This window comes from Psammomys obesus, unplaced genomic scaffold (genome assembly GCF_907164565.1).
Source record: "Psammomys obesus unplaced genomic scaffold, mPsaObe1.curated_primary_1811, whole genome shotgun sequence".
In the NCBI taxonomy this organism is placed as follows: Eukaryota; Metazoa; Chordata; class Mammalia; order Rodentia; family Muridae; genus Psammomys; species Psammomys obesus.
In genome coordinates, this window is record NW_026585894.1 from 14,248,662 (window position 1) to 14,264,039 (window position 15,378).

The window sequence follows — 15,378 nt, forward strand, 5'->3', positions numbered from 1 at the left end:
TATGTAAAAAGTAAAAAAAAAAAATTCCCTTTTGGCATCTAAAGTAGATGCTCTTATAGAATATCAAAATAGAGTAGTGATGACCAGAGGCTGAGGAGACTTGGTGGAAGACAGCTGTGAGGACAGGTTGTTTCATGGATACTAGTGACAATCAGATAGAAGAAGTGCTAGTGTGCTGTGACACAGAAGAAACACTGTAGAGTTCTGTAACAAGACTTAACTGTTTTTAAAAGCCCAAAGAACTTAGACCGCTTTTGCCATAAAGAGATAATACATATTTGTGTTAAATAGCATGAAATACATATGTATGTTGAAATATAACATTATACTACATGAATGTATACAATTTTATGTCAATTTACTTAAAAATAAAAGGTTCAACTGGAAATAATTAGAGCTATCTGTAAAAGCTACTAAGAGAAAACTTAGAATGTACCAAGGGCTGATTTACATTTTGACAGCCAAGGAAAGGGCATTTAAGTCACATGGAGCTGGCTGATCACAAGAAACAATAAAGAACAAACGGCTTTGCTAGCAAATAGTAAATAGAGATCATGGCATGGAACATCAAGGGAGGTATGCACATAACTTGAATCTTTGTTCTGAGGCCCTGGGAATCAGGACATAGGTTTTAGAGGAAGATGATGATGAAATTAACTAGATTTTAAGGGTTTCATTATAAGAACACTTCAAAATCACTAAGACATAATGTTGGTGTCATCTCTAAAGCTCTTGGGGTCAAGAGAACAAACAGAAACCCAGAATAGTTTGTTCAGATGGATAAACAACTGATAAGAAAAACTTTGAGAAGAGTAATTGACAACATCTGGAGCTCCCAGGCTGGCAACCTACAGCTACCTTTGCTGCATTTTCCATCATCCTCACTTTTCTTCCAAATTGTATTTGACACCAGCTGTTTCCATCAGTATAAATATTTACTGCAGCAGAATTATCCACTAAACCTTGGCCATCTAGTTTGTCTTTGCTGCATTTGAAAGAAAGGGTGCCCTCTAGAGTCCACCAGAAGGATTGTATGGCAAGTTGTGAGGATAATGCAATCTCACAATCTCACAAAGCACCATTTCTACCTCTGTTAAGAGATTTTGAAGAGCTTAAGATAGCCTGAATATAACTCCATTTTGAAATAAAGATCTTGACTGGGAACTGAATTCAGGTACCAGGAAATATCACAGAATGTACACCTGGCAGAAAACAAAGTTAACTCTCCTAGCAACAGCCTCCAGAAAATATAACAGAATAAATGCTTCATAGAAAATAGAGACAAACTCCCTGGCAATAATCAATGGAAATCAGTTGAGAATCGGGTGGGAAAATTCTCCCCAATGTTTCAGATATGGTTTAGAAAAATAGCCATTGTGATTATATGCCTTAGCCATTGTGATTATGTGCCTCAGAAAAGGTCACCCCGCCCTGCTAAACTTCACCCAATTCTGTAACGCCAAGGCTTGTGCCCCCCTGCTTGCTGCCATGGAAACCCCCGGCTCACAGACTTTCCCTTTAAAAATCCTGTTCACTCAGAGCTCGGGGTCCCACTTCTCTACTGCTGCGCCAGTGAGACTTGGGTCCCGAGTTCGATCGCTCTCGTAATAAAGCTCTCTTGCAATTGCATCGAGTCATCTCCTGGTGGTCTCTGAGGGTCCCGTGAACCTGGCATAACAATTTCAACATTTGCTAAATAATTCTAGAGTTAAAGCATTTGAGACACGATAAAGTAACAGGGTCTGAACTAGTGTCACTGCTGAAGAAGTTCTCAGAGCCCTTCCCAGATGAACATTGTGGCTCTCCAAGGCAAGAACATGCAATATTTACACACTTATTTGACTGCAGACCTTTTGTTTTAGTTTAATTACTCTGGAATTTTTAAATGACATATTAAATATATACATATTATGACATATGGTACGATGTTGATACCTGTGTACTCAGTGAAAATATTACATCAAACTATCATAACTAGCACCTCCCAGACAGCACTTGATGTTTTCAAGAGAATCTAAGCTCTACGCCTTTAGTAAATTTTAAGTTCAGGCTGGAGGTATGGATCAGTGGATAAGTGTACATACTGCTTTTGCAGAGACCCAATGTAGGTTCCCAGGACTCATATCAAGGGGCTCATGATTGTCTATATGTCAGCCCCAGAAAGATCTACCAGTTCAGGCTTCTGTGAACACGGCATTTATATGCACACTCAGACACACGCACAAAATTAAAAGTAATGCAAAACAGTTCTTTAAATTTAAAAAAGAAATTCTAAGTATAGGCACATCACTACACATTGCTACCATGATGTACAGTAAGTAGATCTGAATTTACTCCTTTTTTTTTTTTTTTGGAACTAAAAATTCATACCCTTTCACCAACATCTCACCATTCCTCCAAATCCAAGACCCAAGTAACCAATGACTATTTTGATCCACCTTTACATGAGGTCCACTTTTTAAATTCATCATGTGAGGAAGATCATTATCTACCATTTCTTTTTCCCCTGGCTTATTTCAATTATCATGAAATCATTTAGGTTAATCCATGTTGTTGCAAATGACAAAATTTTCCTGTATTGAAGCTTGAATAGTATTCAACTATGCTATGTGTGTGTTGAATAATATTCAATGGCACGTTTCACATGTTCACACACACACTTTCTTTATCCATTCATTCACTGATAAGTACTTGGGTTGGTTCAGATCATGGGTTTTGTGAATAACGTTGCAAATATGCAGTGCAGATAATGCTTTTACACATCCACGCCAGCTATAAATCCAGGAGTGGATTATCTAGTTCGCAGGAAAGGATTCTGTGGTCTTGAATCAGTGCATGGCAAAAATTCCTATTGGGAAATGCTGCTGAAAGAGAACAATATCAGAATTAAAACAGTGTTTATGGTGGTGAAAGCCTTTAACCCCCACACACACACACCCAAGAACTTGGGATACAGAGGGAGGCATGTCTCTGTGAGTTTGAAGCCAGCCTGGTGTCCAGGACAGCCAAGGCTACATAGAGAAACTCTGTCTCAAAAATTAAAAAAAAAAACATGAAAACAAAACAATTTTCAATTTGGGTCTCAGAGATCATGGTATTTTGATACAGGGCAATTTCACTCCAGCTGTGCTCTGCCTCATAACAACTGTTTTGGGTTATTCATTCATTTCTGTGTATGTTTTACAATTTAACCATCGAATTTTTGTTTCTAATTATTTAAAATTTATGCAATATATTTTTAATATATTTTCTTTCCCCTAACTCCTCTAAGATTCTACCAACCCAACTTCATATTCATTCTCTCTCTGTCTCTGTGTCTGTCTGTCTATCTGTCTGTCTCACTCTTTCACTCTCTCTCACACATAAAACAAACAGAAAACAAGCAAAAAAAGACAAAATATACATATATATTTTAACCTTCCATGAATACATACAATGTTCTTAACCCTTTACTTCCAGATTTCTTAGCGATTACCTTGGAGTATTAAGCAGGTCCTTATCCTCTGTGATTACTATGTCATCATCTGTCAAACATGTTATTACTCTGCCCAGTTATCATAGTTGGTTTAAAAATGTACTTACTTAAAATAATTGTCCATATCATTCGAAGCCCATTTAAGTCTAGCTGTGATGCACAGTGCTTATTTTCTCTAGGGTCCCTCATTCTTACTATTTGCATGTTTGTGTTGCAGGAATTCAACTAGTCTATTTGCATTATATCATTTGCACTATAACTACTCTATATCCACTTTTTCAACCTCAATGCCTCTATAGTTATGGTAAATCTGTTCTTTGCCCAGAGATGTCCAATTGAAATGTTTCTTTAGTAACTCCTTCCATGGTCATTAATAATGAAAGGGGTTTCCCTCTTGTTTGATCTAAAGGTACATGGTATAAACAAAAAAGTCATGTATGCTGATACATCTGTGATGAACAATCTTCATTGTATAATTGATTGGATGAAGATATGTCTAGGAGACTGATTCAAGCATACTTTCAGATTTGAATACACTGTTGAGAGATGATGGGAGACTGGAGGAAGAGTTGACAGAAGGAGGCCACTGATTGTGTCTTTTGATGACTTTGCCCTGACTCCTTGCTGATTTTTCTCTGCTTCCTCAATGCTACTAGTTGAACAGCTCTGCTCTGTCATGTTGTTCCACAATAATAAGAACCCCTGAGACCATAAATGAAATAGTTTCTTCCCATAATCTGTTTTATTAGGTATTCTATCACAGTGATGAGAAATGTTACCTAATATATCACCATGTTGTTATTTCACTGTTGTTATTTATCTTTGTACCCTGGCCTTGCCACTTACAATGTGAACTTACAGAAACCATTTACTGCCTCTTCCTGCCAATTGTTTCCTTTGAAAAGTGGGAGAATAAGAGAATCTACTAATAGGGAAAAGTTGTTGTAAATATTAAGTAAAATAATATATGTAAAGCACGTTGTGGGGATCAGGAACAATGGCTCAGTAAAGTGCTTACCTTGCAATCACAAGAACTGGAGTTTAAGCCCCACAATCCAAGCACCAAGAAACAGGTGTGATGGGATACACTTGTAATCATCAGGGTGGGAAGGCAGAGACATTCGAATTCCTGGTTGCTTGCTGGCCAAACAGCCTAGCCTACTTGGCATGGTCTAGGTCAATGAGAGACTCTCAATAAAGCAAGGTGGATGATGCATAGGGTTGACTCATAGTCTTCATACTTGTGTGTGTGTGCACACACACATAATGTAGCAGCTGGCTAGTTTTATGCATGTTGCTCTCCTATATAACATTGTAAGCCCCTTGAGGAAAGTAATTGAGACTGATTTTCCTTCACATTCCATGCCTCTAGTTCAATGCTTATTTCTGGCTAACATTTCTATTTATTGAATGAAGCAGGAATAGCCAGGCTCTAGTTTCTCTTTCATTCTACCCTAATGGAAAGCCAGTGTGAAGCATGTCAGTTTGGAATTTCAAGAGTAAAGTTATTTTAGAAATAGTTCATTAAAAGAATAAAAAACTAATTAAGACACAAGCAATGCCTCATTATAGAATTATGGGTTAATGGAGAGTACAGGATTGCCACAAGGAACAAATATATCAGGGCACAGGGGTCTTTCATGAGACTGTTTCTCCAACCAAGGACCATGTATAGATATAACCTCGAACCCCTGCTCGGATAAAGCCCATGGTAGCTCAGTGTCCAAATGTGTTCTCTAATAAATGGAACAGGGACTATTCCTGACATGAACTCAACAGGGAGCTTCTCAACCCCCCCCCCCCCCCCGGAGGAGTAGCCTTGCTAGGCCACAGAAAAAGACACTGCAGCCAGGCCTGAAGAGACTTGATAAGCTAGGGTCAAATGGAAGAGGAGGAGGTCCTACCTTATTAATGGACTTGGAAAGGAGCAGGGAGAAGATGAGGGAGGGAGGGTGGGGTTGAGAGGGAAGGAGGGAGGGGGCTATGGCTGGGATACAAAGAAACTAACCTGTGATTAATATAAAAATAAATAAATTAAAAAATATGGGTTAAGTATTGATTATATCAAAAATCAATCACAGTGTTTCTTTATATTCAGCTATCGCATTTTTCACTGATATTGGTTTATTTTCAAAAAGAAAAACAAATTATTTTCTTTGATAAATTGATCAAGACTGCCACCTATTTGCTATAGGGTTGAAATGCCACACATGAGGCAGCCTTCCTGTTACAAACTGAAATCTAGCAAGTTCCTTCTGAGACCCTCTCATATATCCCAGTGAATCCAGTGACATTCTTCAGGGAATGAAGATGAGAGAATATTTGTTCTACTACATGTAAATATATACAAGAAGTGATGTACATACAGAGGTATTTATATTAATAACTGTATAGTGACCAAATACTAAAAGCACATCTGTTCTCACTATTCTCTATTTGAGCTACCAGATTAAAATATAAGATCCTGAGTGAAATTTGAACAATGGATAAAGGATGAATTTTTGAGTGTCATTATATACCAAATATGGGAAATATGTTTATGCTAAACAATCTTTATTGATATCTAAAATTTAAACTTAACTCCTTACCCTGTATTTTTATTTTAAATCTAGTGAACCTACTCCAGTGTGCCTTTCCCTATACATCTCCATTTTTGAGGCCTAGAATTGTGTCGTGTACATTGCTCACAACTTTCTATCACTTGCCATCTGGTTTTGGTTTGCACCCACTCACTGGGAAGTACTACAACAAGATATAAACTTGCAAGAGGAGATGACCATTTATCCCACCCATTTATGGTTCTGGCAATGACAGAATTCATCACTAGCTACAAACTCAATTTGTTGGTCTCTATTCCTTGCCTCCAAACTTTCTTAAGATTCTGGAATTCCATCTCCTCTAGTTGTCCCTGTAGGCTTCAGAGTGTTAATGGCTTCTCACAAATAAAGACTCCTGGTGTTTTCCACATCGGATGATGGTTCTTTCACCCTTATTACAATCCTAAAACAAGTCTCATTACTCAGTAATTATTATAAACTCCTCCAATGTGTCATTTATGTCCAAATTTATTCAATCTTCCAATGACATAGGGTACAAACCTATAGTGTGGAAATATTCCTATCACTTTAGTTCATCCACTGAGAAACCTATAAACTCCAGCAATATATTGTTTCTTAGTCTGTAGTAAATGTTAAGTAAAATTTCACCTTGGTTATAGGAAACAATAAAAAAACTCCAGTGTTCCAGGAAAAACAAGTGTCACGAACATCATGAACTTCATGATGACAAAAACCTCATGACCCTCGTTTTTACATTTACTACATTTCAGGATTGATGGTGTTTAGGTGCGTTTGTGTTAACCAGAGCCTTTATAACTTTTGTCAGGTACATGAGTTAATCTGATGGTGATACAGGCCTGTCCAATCTCTCCAAATCCTAAAGGCCTTAAAATCTCTCAGACACTGTGACCCTATCAAGAAGGAGGCTGAGGACCTCTTCCTCCTGATCGTTTTAAAGGAAAACTCTTTGTGCAGGAGAGAAAAATATTCCCATGGATGATGAAGTTTATTGAGATAATTAATCAGTAGGTATCCTTACTAATATTTTCACAGTCATGTCAGTGGCATATTCTACCCATTTGCTGCTTGTATTCATTCCTTCATTTGTGTGTTCATTCATGAATTTGCATGACAAGAATGCATTATGTTGAACATGGATATGTACATTGAATATAAATTATGGCCTAGTCTTTGAGGGGATCATATTTTAGTGAAGAGACAGATTTGGATGTAGAACAAATGGAAAAATACCCTAATTATGGCGACAGCTATCCAAACAGGCAACAACAAAAAGAAGGTACTTACCATGTTAAAGGACATGTTTTTTGAGGTTTTACACGTTGAATGAGAAGTTCATATGACACATTCTAGACAGAAATAGTGGAGTGAACACGGCTGCACAGCAGCCAGGAAACTCTGGCATGTGTAAACATCACAGCATATGAAGAGAAAGTGTCATTTAAATGCAGAGTGTGAGTTGGAGAGGCACCTCCTAAAACTACCTAATGTCATAGTTTAGATTCTGAAGTTGAAAAAAGTAATAATTGTAGAAAATCCTCCTCTGGTTTTCTATGTAAGCCAGGCACTGTTCTAAGTATATTATGTACTAACGTCTAAAGACTCATATGAAATAGATGCTAATTTAGCCTCATTTTATAGCCAAGATAATAAAAACAGAGATTAAAGGATCCATGTAGGTTCACACAGCTCTTAACTGGAACAAGTTGGACTTAGAACCCTGTCAATCTTTCTCCAAATCCATATTCTTAATCACAACACTCCTAATATGTGCCAGGCATGAAGCAAACCAGAGCAAAGAACATCAGATCTTTTCCCTGAAGGATTGTGAGGCTTAAAATAAGCAGACTCAGAAGTTTGTGTTCATAAGACAAGTGATTAGAAATTCTCTGTCTTGAGACCTTCTTCAACTTAAAGCCCGTCTTTGTCCCGGTTCACTGATCATTGTTGACAATCATTCTAACACCTCCTTCATCCACTGCCAATTTAGCACCGGCTACTTTAAACAGAAACCTTTGCCTCTGCTTTCTGCTGGGCATGGCTGACAGAGCCACTCATGGGCTTTGGCCTGTGGCTGTTACAGCACTGAGCCACCCTGCTCCAAGCCTGAGCCAGACCCTCAGGCCTTCACTCCAGGCACTGAACAACCAGCTGGCCACTAGCCTTATCCCCTCTGAGAAAGATTTGGACATTTTACATGAGCAAGGAATTCCACAGGAACTCTTGTCGCCATAGCAACAAGGATAAGCTGGCAGCTGTCTTTTAATCCCTGGCCTGGTGAGCACAGCAATGAGTGAGTAAAGCAGACCTCTGGAGCAGGTGTCACCCTCTTTCCCTTAGTTGTGTGGGGAGGGGCAGAGCTGCCTTCTCTCTGCTGCTGAGGGTAGAAGGAGAAAGAGAAATAAAAGCAGCTTGGCTAAGCCATCCTTGCTATTTAAAGCAGCCTCAACTCTTTATGAACACACAGGAGGCATGGTTTTGTGCAGAGAGAAGAAGTGGAAAGGAAGTATTTTACACTTAACAGGTCAGAAAGGTACCATTACTCATAACAGTTGTTCACATTTCTTCCTCACACATTAGAAACTATACTGTGTAATCATTTTTATTAAATCCTTAGAAAAATATTCTGCAAGGTACATATAATTAACATCATTTTACATATTCAAAATAATGATCAGAGAGGGTAGATAATAAACCCAAAGAAACAGAGCTACCAAAGGGTAGAGAAAATCTCATCTTCTGAGTTGCCTGACCCTAAACCTCATTCTTTTGTCTTGTATATTGTGCAAATATAGAAATATTCACAGGGGTTTTGATCCACTTAGGAGTCATGTGAAGACACTGTATAGGAAAACAGATTATGGGGGGGGGGAGGGAATCATGTCCCATGTCACACATTTGAAATGATGTGTGCCTTTTAAGGCCATGTCAAACTGGCCACCTGTAGGATACAATCTAGCTACAATCACCCAGCTCCAAAAGAACAAGGCACTTCAGTTGTTAATCCAGGCTGGTTCTATTTCCCAAATTGTACCAATCCATATGCCAGTTGCAGAAAGAATGGATAAGACCACTGTGGTCTTTGACAGGCTTCCTGGCCTGGTGTAGCCCCAGCTTGTTTCCATAAGTAAATAGGATAGATAGACAACTGTTTGGGAAAGATATCAAACACCAGCTTGAGGGAACCTGCAGAGTGAATGAGACTACCATCCACATTCCCTGGACCTTATATGGCCATTATCATCCTTGACCCTATGTGTCTGGTAAGTTCTCTTTTCCTACTTTACTCTTAACAATCTCTGACTCATATGGGTTTGATTTAATGATTTCTTTTATACTGTGATGGTACAAGTGATTATAAACATTTCAGTGTTTCTATTTGTTCAAGGCAGTTCCACTTAGCAAACCCAGGCTAGTCTGGAACTTTCTGTGTAGCCTCGGCTGTCTTTGAACTCATGACTCTTTTCCTGGCTTGGCCTCACAAATACTAGATTTGCAGCTAAGTACCACTATCCACTATGCCTAGTCTTTATACTTGGAAATTTGATGTTTAATCCTTTTCCAGGCTAGTGATATACAGCATAATAATTTTCATGGCACTGAGTATAGTTGCTTATCCCAGTCAGTTGCCCCATCAGCGAATCAAACACTAAACCCTCTACTGTATACTGTGATGGTAACATGATTAACATAGATATTCAAGAAATCACATGAGATATCCAATGCTTTATTATAAAGTAAGCTTATGTTAGATAATGCTGTCAGTTTTCTGAGCACACTCTTAAGTAGGCTAAGCTAAGGTATGATGATGAGGTCTATTAAATTAATCTTTATTTAAGGCATTTTCAACTTAACATTTTTTTTATCAGAATGCTACACCACCGTAAGTGAAAGAGTGTCTCTGTGTTGTCAAGCAAGGGATATCTGAGCACTAAATGTTTTTATTCAATTTCTATGTTTGGGGAATCACCCAGTCTATTGGTAGGAACAATAGCTCTGCTGTCCAACAGATGAAAAGCATCATCTCACCTATCTGTCTCCTGGAGTATAACCCTGGGTAGTTGAGCCTGGCCATAAGCAGAGTTCCAAAATCTTCTGTGAACTGGAGTTGTGAACTGCCTAGAAGCTACACTTCACCTCTTATGTTGGATGCAATTCTGACCACTGGGCTTTACTTGGCCCTTTTCCCAGTCCAGTTTACCAGCATTGCATTGATTTTTAGCCTCTTTCTCATAAGCCATTTCTCCCCTTAAGCCAGTAACTTAATTTCTGTTGTTTATAATCAATAGTCCTGATTAGAATCTATGAAGAGTTAGATTTATCTCTGGTGAGACCATCTGACTCTCTTTTCCAAACTCCCTTAAATTCCCTTAATTAATCAAATACTCTATCCTGAAAAGCCAGCAAATTTTTTTAATTTTTTTTATTAATTACAGTTTATTCATTTTGTATCCCCCATAAGCCCCTCCCTCCTCCCCTCCAGGTCCTACCCTCCCTCCCCCTTCTTTGCACATGCCCCTCTCCAAGTCCACTGATAGGGGAGGTCCTCCTCTCCTTCCTTCTGATCTTAGTCTATCAGATCACATCAGGAATGGCTGCAATGTCATCATCTGTGGCCTGGTAAGGCTGCTCTCCCCTCAGAGGGAGGTGATCAAAGAACAGGCCAATCAGATTATGTCAGAGGCAGTCCCTCTTCCCATTACTATGTAACCCACTTGGACACTACACTGCCATGGACTACATCTGTGCAGGGGTTCTAGGTTATCTCCATGCATGGTACTTGTTTGGACTTGAACTTAGTACTTTTTTAACAACCAGTCTCTAATCGATTTGAGCCACACAGGCATTTCTTTTCATCCTTCCTTCATTTTTTAATTTTTTGTTTTTTGCTTTTCCTTGTGCCACATCATTTGTAGCTACTATCTATAATCATAGTTCCCTTATACATTCCCCTTCCCTCATAAAGCCTTCTCTGATTGTAACTTAGGAGATCTGCTCTCTTCTTGCTTCTCATTTTCTTTTTCTTTCTTTCTTTCTTTCTTTCTTTCTTTCTTTCTTTCCTTCTTTCTTTCTTTTTCTTTTTTTTTACAATTACAATATAATTGCCTCACTCCCTCCTTCTCTTTCTTCCCTGAAAATTCTTCTGTACAGCTCTTCTTGCTCTCTTTCCTGTTTTTGGCTTCTTTTTTCATTAAATGTTGTTCCATACATAATGGATTTGGAACATCAGCTTTCTGTACTCAGAATTACATCATATAGCATGGCTTCTCTACAACTCATGATAGTTGTGTTTGCATGGCTCTGAAATTTATGTACCCAGCTTCTCAAAAGTAAGGTTTAGGTAGTGAGTTCCAAAGATTTCTTTATGTCTCTAGCTGCATCTTTTTGTCCTTTTTTTCTCCCAACAGACTGTATTCTTCAGATAAGCCTTTTTTCACACAGAAGAAAGATAGCTGTCCTGACATTGGGCCAGCAACCTCAAAGTAAAGGGAAATCTTTCCTCTTAGCTCCCTCAGAAAACTCTCAGGGAGAATTAAAATGAACGTCTCCCCGAACCACTAACTGTGCCTAAAGTGCTTTGTCCACACATATAGGTCTTTTTTAGAGTTGATAGCTTGGGTAGCTAGCAGGGGCCCAAGACTGTAGTCAACAGCTTTGTACATATCTCACTGAATGGAGAAAGTTCTTTGAAAGAAGAGTGTGTGTTAATAACAAAATGGTGAAAGGAAGTGAGTTTTGTAGCTATCCAGATGACTGGAATATGTATTAGCATAAACTGTGAACCAATCTATTTATCTTAAGCATGCAGAAAACAGCAAGATAAAATTAATGTGCTATTTGGTGACTAGAGCATTCTGTCATTATAGACAAAGGAGACTTCAGAAGCTCCACAGTATCCTGGATTGCCTTTTCCCACTTCCCAAAGCCCTCAACAGATATGGGAAGAATAAAGACATCAGGGGTTTAAAGAGGTTGTCATTTAATTCCATCTGGTGGCTTTTAATTGGAATTAGCAAGGGATGCTGCCTCGTGTTTTGAAGTTGTGATCAGTAAGGGAGTTGTATAAGATTAGGATTTCACAGTTGGAGAAGTTACTAATGAGACCAGGACCACAGAAGAGGTAAGCAAGTAGCAGAACTGAAAGAAAAATAAAGTTTGTTAACTATGGATCAAGAGCTATCTGTGTAGTCAATGATGACTTAGAAGCCACTAAGGGAGATTTGAAAATGTGAGTGGATATAGTGAATAAATCAAGAAATTAAAAAGCTAACTAACACAAAAGAAAAGAAACATGAAGCCAGATGGTATATGCCTCCAAGGAGAAGGAATTTCATATGTTGGAAGAATGTGACTTGAATATGACCAATGCACAATTCCACTCAAGTCTGTTTCACATTGCTGAGGCTAATGTAGCAAAATGCTTTGAACCAGGTGACCTGACAACAGAATGTATTATGGCGGTGCATGTCTTTAACCGCAGCACTCAGAAAGCAGATGTTGGTGGATATCTGAGTTCAAAGGCAGCCTGGTCTACAGAGTGAATTACAGGACTCATTCACACCCAAGGTTACACAGAGGAACCTTTCTCAAAAACCAGAAAAGAAAATAAAATAAATTTTAAAAAGAATGTATTATGGAGTCACCTTTCTGAAATTCAATGTCTAGGACAAGGTGTTGACAGTCAGTCAGTTCCTTCTGAGTACTATGAAGGTAAGATCTGTTTTAAGTCCTTTGTGCTGTCTTTTCTCTGCATCCCTTCACATTGATTCCTCTGTCTATATGCTTAAGTTCTCCTGACCCAGCAATCTATATGGATCTATAAATAAAGAACTAAGAATCAATAAAAACCCCCAAACAACTCATTGGGTTTAAAAGCACTAAAAACATCAAGGGAAAAGAAACTGGGAAGCAACTGTGAGTGAAAAGAGAAACAGAGACATGTTGAAGCACAGAAAGTGATCTGAAGTCATTGCTAAGGAAAAACCATGAACCTGGACAAGAATCCATAAAACTCAGAAACTATGTGGGAAGTAAATGGTTCAAGTAAGTCATGATGAATGGAAGTGTTAAAAAGATGTGAGTATGAGGAAGGGATCACAATCAGACACAGATCAAAACTACTGTAACAAAGGAAGCATTCCATTTCATATGTGGTGGTTTAAACAGGTATGGCTCCTATAGATTCATGTGTTTGAATGTTTGGCCACAGGGAATGGCAATACTAGGTGTGGCCTTATTAGAAGAGGTGTAGCCTTCTTAGAGGAAGGTATCACTGTGAAGGCAGGCCTTTGAGGTCATAAATGCTCAAGCTCTGACCAATGTGAAACACTTCCAGTTTCCTCCTGGCTGCCTTTGCATCATGATGTAGAACGCCGGGCTCCTCCATCACCATGTCTGCCTACATGTTGCCAAGTTTTCTTCCATGATGATAATGAACTAAACCTCTGAAACTGTAAGTCAGCCCCAATTTAATGTTTGCATATATAAAAATTGCCTTGGTTATGGTGTCTTTTACACAGCAATGAAAACCTTAACTAAGACCATGTACAATAACAGCCAGTGTGGGTATCCACTTTCAGTAGAGGGGCTACAAAATTTGAGTAAGAACAAAATACTGGACAAAATTTAACAGTGACTTTTCAGAGATGTGTTTCAGTTTAATTTATTGATTTTTGCTTGATCACCTGTGGTTAGAAGAATTAACACAAAATCTGCAACCTTAAGTTTCTTTAAATACATGTGTAGAAATCTTAGGCATAATATTGTCAGTGATGGGTGGAAGTATAGGAGCTAGTCCTTAGAGAAGCAACATGCTATTCCATATTTTGTGTAGTACAGTAAATAATCATTACTGAGATTTGAGGAGTACTATAATTCTTCTCATTAAAGGGCTTAACATTTCATGTCCTGACTTGACATCTTTGAGCCTTATCAGACCCCAAAGTTCTAAATGTAAGTGTCCTTGATATCACCAGATATTCTTGCTCCCCACTCAATGATAACAGTTCCCTACGTGGATGGTTCACATAAGAGTCAGACCAATTGTATCTTACCTAGTTCTCAATATAAGGTGTTTCCCTCTCCCTGTCAGCATGTTAAGTCATTCAAATGCATCAGTCACTTTTTCCTACTCTAAGTAGGTGTCATACCATGGCCCCAGTTTGATCATTCTGTTCTCAAGTACAACCACCTGTGCCTCCTTCTCAAGGGCTGTGTGATTAGTAAAATGCTGCTTGATTTCCTCTGCCTAGTACTGTGTGTCTGTAGTAGCCATCTTGTAATATTTAGGATAGGGGAGTATCATCGTGCTAAAGGGATAAGAGATTAAAGAGGCTTCGTAAGACAATGTGTTCCAGTATGAATTGCTAGGGGCTGATCTGAATTAAAGTTACCCAGCAAACTTATTGCAATGCCTACCATGGGGTTTCATATTACTTCAAACCTATAGAAGAACTCTGAGAATGGGAATATGAGTGCAAGTCTTAATGGTTAGCTTCCCTAGAAAACAGATTCTTAGATGGAGATCAACTAAGTAGTAATTGTGTTAGAAGTTCTCATGAGATCAAAACCTGTGCAAGTGTAAAGATAAGGACAGAGAACAGAAGAGAAACTAAAGGTTTCCTGGGGCTCAGTGTTAGGCAAAAGCTCAGCATGTGGAGTCTGAGAGATGGTCCTATAGAGTGGCCAGAACTTGGTCAATGTTGCTTTTCAGGCAGTCAAGATTGTATTGCTGACCTGAGTATATCATATTTCTTCAGATGAGAACAATTTCTAGAGGGAGTTGACAGTTAAACAACATTCTCTGCCACTGTGGCAAAACCCTTATATTTTGAGTTTGGGCTTGGTAGCATATTCTATCTTAGAGAACAGTTTCAGGATTCCTGGGAATATCTCTTTGTATTAGTTCTGGGAACCAGTACTCTAAGATTCTGCTAAAATTTTGTCTTGAGAAGGCATAAAAGATTAGTGGGGTAAACTTTAATCAATGCTCCTATGCAATGGTGTTCTTTTTTTCTCTCTCTCTCTTGAGCCATTATGGATTTCTCCCAACTACAAATAACAACTCTGTCAGTCTAGATGGTTTATCAGTGTCACGATCCAAACTCCATCCTTGAGTAGTACACTGGCCTTCTCCAGGCATTAGCTAGTTTATGTTTCCATTAGCCTTCACTCAATATTGGTATTTTGTCTTATTTTTGTTTTCACTGCTGTGATAAAAACTATGACTAAAACCAATTTGGGGAGGTAAAAGTTTCATTTCAGCATCCACAATATGGTTCATCATGAAGGGAAGTCAGGGCATAAACTCAAGGAAGAAGACTGCAC